This window comes from Ovis canadensis, chromosome 8 (assembly GCF_042477335.2).
Source record: "Ovis canadensis isolate MfBH-ARS-UI-01 breed Bighorn chromosome 8, ARS-UI_OviCan_v2, whole genome shotgun sequence".
Classification (NCBI taxonomy): Eukaryota; Metazoa; Chordata; class Mammalia; order Artiodactyla; family Bovidae; genus Ovis; species Ovis canadensis.
In genome coordinates, this window is record NC_091252.1 from 85,937,591 (window position 1) to 85,942,888 (window position 5,298).

Here is a 5,298-nt window from a genome sequence, read left to right on the forward strand (position 1 = left end):
TGTTAGTTCAAATATGTATGTTTAAACAATTTAAAAAACGATTTTGTAAGAATATACCTATACCTCAAAGGCAACTATGTGTAAAAAAATTTACACAAACATTTTCAGTTAAACCTAGTAAAAGTGATATTGAGAAAGTATTCCATATCCGTAAGTCTGTCTTAGAAATTTGAGATGCTAAAGCATTTCTAAGGCACATTGTACTGGAAGACAAATCTGCTTCTGTGATGCTCGGTGATGTATGTGACTGGCTGGTTCCAAGTGGGCCTCGACAGGCATCTTCCTCCTGATGCTGGGTGACTGTGAGAGGAGAGTCAGACACAGGCCCCCAGGGCGGCAAGGACCTCTGTGAGACACTGGGCCAGCTGCTGGAACTCCACCTCTCCTCTGGATCGAAGGCCCAGCACAAGCCATCACATACATAGTTCATCAGGACAGTTGATAGTCTGGGCTATTTGGTAACCCTCTTTCAGTTATGCAGCCACATCAAACGGGTAGATGTCCACTTAGGGTGTTTGGCCAGAGTCATAAACACATGGGCTCTTTTAGTAGCAGCATGCTGACTGCTTAGTTGTGGCGTGCAGGATCCAGTTTCCCCCCCAGGGATCGAACCCAGGCTCCTGCATTGGGAGTGTGGAGTCTTAGCCACTGGATCACCGGGGAAGGCTGGAGAACTCATTGTTAACCAGACTTTCAAAAGCTATCCCTCGATCCCATGTTTTTGTTGTTCCCCAGACAGTGAGAGTCCATGGGGAGTAAGACTTGGAGAGGGATTGTCTTTGCTCTTAATTTGAAGTTGTCATCAATGGTAGAGCTCCTGGCTGCCAGGTCTTTGTGGGTGACTTCTTTCTGACCAGGCAGCTCATTCCACAGGCAATCTGAGCAGGCATGTGAACTAGGTTTTGTTGAGAAGTTTCCTGCTGACTATTGGCCTCTACATATTTGCACTGTCATAAAAACAATTTAAGATACCCCCAGTTCATGTAAGGCAGTCCACCATGGGCTTTCCCCCTTCTTTTGTTCACAGATGGGTAATAGGAAGATTTCTGTGATGAAGATCTCATAGCTCACAACTTTCAGGGAGCATCGTTGTCACCTGAATTTCAGAAGCTCGATCTCTAACTGTTTTTACAAATGCTTGTTGTTCTTTATCTGGATCTTTTTCATCTACATAAACCCCATGGAAAGTACACCAAAAGGTACCTGCTTAGAATATATATCTTTTGAGTTCCTCTCTCTGGAAAGATATTTTGATATCATTCACCTTAGCTCTGGCCTCCAAAAGAGCGACACTTCTCAAGTCCTCCTCCTCTACCCACAAGGTCGGATAACTGGAGATGGGAGTTGTACTGTTGGGTGTGTTGCCTCCCACATACTGAGACATCTGGGAACGACTGGGACTGAGACAGCCCTTGGGAACTACTGCTGGCGCTGATGCTATTTTCCAGTTCAATCCTTTGCATACGATGAAGATGCAAAACAGCTAATACTAGTACTGCAAGAAATATAACTCGACAGCAAATCCCTAGGCTGATATAAAACACACGTGCAGACATGGCTGGAGCTGCATGTACAGGATCATAAATGGGTTCTTCTGCTCATCGTTTGGTCCAGTGCTGAAGTTTTCCTTCCTCAGTTTCTGGATGGCAAATTTTCCTTCGTTTCAACTCTAAGACTGTGAAGCTTTTTGAAGTTACTGTCAAGTTATGGTGCATTTAGTGTCATAACTTCAGAATCTAATTTGCCAGGACAGGACAGCTCGAGCCCAAACACTGATACAGTGTGTGGAAGTTCCGGGGGCAGGGGCTGGGTTGGGGGGGGGGGTGGGGGGCGGGGCCGGGCCTGGCCACAGGCAGCCTAGCAAAACCGAGCTGTACCAGTGGCAGCCTGACAATCCCCATCCCAGGGAGACAGCTTTGCACTTCCATCCTGCTGTGTGTGCCTGCCTCCACTGCCCAGGAGAAACTAGGCCACCTGCTGCTATCCACCCAGCCCGAGCCCTTGAAAGACAAATAGCTCCTACCCCGGCCACCCTGCCAGTGTTAACTGATCCGTGATAAAGAGCGCTGGTCCTTCAAGGGCCCAGAGCAGTAGGGAAGGGACCTAATTCCCTTCAGCAATAGTAAGAAGGGACCTGAGAGAAGTAAGGAAGGACCTGCTGGTCCTTCAGTGGCTGAGAGCAGTAGGGAAGGGTTCTATTTCCCTTCAGCAGTAGTAAATATGGACTAGAGAGCAATAGGGAAGGGAGGTACATCTCTTCAGCAGTAGCAAGAAGGGACCAGAAGCAGTAGGGAAGGGATTTGGTGGTCCTTCAAGGGCAGAGAGCAGTAGGGAAGGGACCTACTTCAGTTCATCCATACTACAAAGGGACCAGAAGGAGCTCTGTGTGCAGATCATCAATTCAGTTCAGTCACTCAGTCGTGTCCGAATCATTGCGACCCCTTAAACCACAGCAGGCCATGGCTCCCTGTCCGTCACCAACTCTCGGAGTCCACCCAAACCCATGTACATCGAGTCAGTGATGCCATCCAGCCATCTCATCCTCTGTCGTCCCCTTTCCCTCCTGCCCCCAATCCCTCCCAGCATCAGAGTCTTTTCCAATGAGTCAACTCTTTACAAAAGATTTGGAGTTTCAGCTTTAGCATCAGTCCTTTCAAGGAACACCCAGGACTCATCTACTTTGGAATGGACTGGTTGGATCTCCTTGCAGTTCAAGGGACTCTCAAGAGTCTTCTCCAAAACCACAGTTCAAAAGCATCAATTCTTCAGTGCTCAGCTTTCTTCACAGTCCAACTCTCACATCTATACATGACCACTGGATAAACCATAGCCTTGACTAGATGGACCTTTGTTGGCAAAGTCATGTCTCTACTTTTGAATATGCTATCTAGGTTGGTCATAATTTTCCTTCCACGGAGTAAGCATCCTTTAATTTCATGGCTGCAGTCACCATCTGCAGTGATTTTGGAGTCCCCCAAAATGAAGTCTGATACTCTTTCCACTGTTTCCCCATCTATTTCCCATGAAGTGATGGGACCAGATGCCATGATCTTCATTTTCTGAATGTTGAGCTTTAAGCCAACTTTTTCACTCTCCTCTTTCACTGTCATCAAGAGGATCTCTAGTTCCTCTTCACTTTCTGCCATAAGGGTGGTGTCATCTGCATATCTGAGGTGATTGATATTTCTCCCGGCAATCTTGATTCCAGCTTGTGCTTCTTCCAGCCCAGCATTTCTCATGATGTACCCTGCATATAAGTTAAATAAGCAGGGTGACAATATACAGCTTCGACATACTCCTTTTTCTATTTGGAACCAGTCTGTTGTTCCATGTCCATTTCTAACTGTTGCTTCCTGACCTGCATACAGATTTCTCAAGAGGTGGGGCAGGTGGTCTGGTATTCCCATCTCTTTCAGAATTTTCCAGTTTCTCGTGATCCACACAGTCAAAGGCTTTGGCATAGTCAAGAAAGAAGAAATAGATGTTTTTCTGGAACTCTCTTGCTTTTTCAATGATCCAGCAGATGTTGGCAGTTTGATCTCTGGTTCCTCTGCCTTTTCGAAAATCAGCTTGAACATCTGGAAGTTCACACTTCATGTATTGCTGAAGCCTGGCTTGGAGAATTTTGAGCATTACTCTACTAGCATGTGAGATGAGTGCAATTGTGCGGCAGTTTGAGCATTCTTTGGCATTTCCTTTCTTTGGGATTGGAATGAAAACGGACCTTTTCCAGTCCTGTGGCCACTGCTGAGTTTTCCAAATTTGCTGGCATATTGAGTGCAGCACTTTCACAGCATCATCTTTCAGGATTTGAAAGAACTCAACTGGAATTCCATCACCTCCATTAGCTTTGTTTGTAGTGATGCTTTCTGAGGCCCACTTGACTTCACATTCCAGGACGCCTGGCTCTAGGTGAGTGATCACTCCATCATGATTATCTTGGTTGTGAAGATCTTTTTTTGTACAGTTCTGTGTATTCTTGACACTTCTTCTTAATATCTTCTGCTTCTGTTAGGTCGATACCATTTCTATACTTTATCGAGCCCATCTTTACATGAAATGTTCCCTTGGTATCTCTCATTTTCTTGAAGAGATCTCTAGTCTTTCCCATTCTGTTGTTTTCCTCTATTTCTTTGCGTTGATTGCTGAGGAAGGCTTTCTATTCTCTCTCTCCTTGCTCTTCTTTGGAACTCTGCATTCAGATGCTTATATCTTTCCTTTTCTTTTCACTTCTCTTCTTTTCACAGCTATTTATAAGGTCTCCTCAGATAGCCATTTTGCGTTTTTGCAATTCTTTTCCATGGGGATGGTCTTGATCCCGGTCTCCTCTACAATGTCACAAACTTTTGTCCATAGTTCATCAGGCACTCTATTTATCAGATCTAGGCCCTTAAATCTATTTCTCACTTCCACTGTATAATCATAAGGGATTTCATTTAGGTCATACCTGAATGGTCTAGTGATTTCCCCTACTTTCTTCAATTTCAGTCTGAATTTGGTAATAAGGAGTTCATGATCTGAGCCACAGTCAGCTCCCGGTCTTATTTTTGCTGACTGTATAGAGCTTCTCCATCTTTGGCTGCAAAGAATATAATCAATCTGATTTCACTGTTGACTGCCTGTGATGCCCATGTATAGAGTCTTCTCTTGTGTTGTTGGAAGAGGGTGTTTGCTATGACCAGTGTGTTCTCTTGGCAAAACTATATTAGCCTTTGCCCTGCTTCATTCCGTACTCCAAGGCCAAATTATCCTGTAAATCCAGGTGTTTCTTGACTTCCTACTTTTGCATTCCAGTCCTCCATAATGAAAAGGACATCATTTTTGGGTGTTAGTTCTAAAAGGTCTTGTAGGTCTCCATAGAACTGTCCACCTTGCGGTTCTTCAGCATTACTGGTTGGGGCATAGGCTTGCATTACCGTGATATTGAATGGTTTGCCTTGGAAATGAACAGAGATCATTCTGTCATTTTTGATATTACATCGAAGTACTGCATTTCGGACTCTTGTTGACCATGATGGCTACTCCATTTCTTCTAAGGGATTCCTGCCCACAGCAGTAGATATAATGGTCATCTGAGTTAATTCACCCATTCCAGTCTATCTTAGTTCACTGATTCCTAGAATGTCGATATTCACTCTTGTCACCTCCTGTTTGACCACTTCCAATTTGCCTTGATTCATGGACCTGACATTCCAGGTTCCTATGCAATATTGCTCTTTAAAGCATCAAACCTTGCTTCTATCACCAGTCCCATCCACAACTGGGTGTTGTTTCTGCTTTGGCTCCATCCCTTCATTC

The 5,298-nt window shown here is 44.8% G+C and overlaps 1 pseudogene; it reads right to left on the reverse strand.

The window, feature by feature from the left end:
• Nucleotides 1–314: 314 nt before the first annotated feature.
• LOC138444677 (tyrosine-protein kinase RYK-like) lies at nt 315–4,913 on the reverse strand (annotated as a pseudogene).
• Nucleotides 4,914–5,298: the final 385 nt, after the last annotated feature.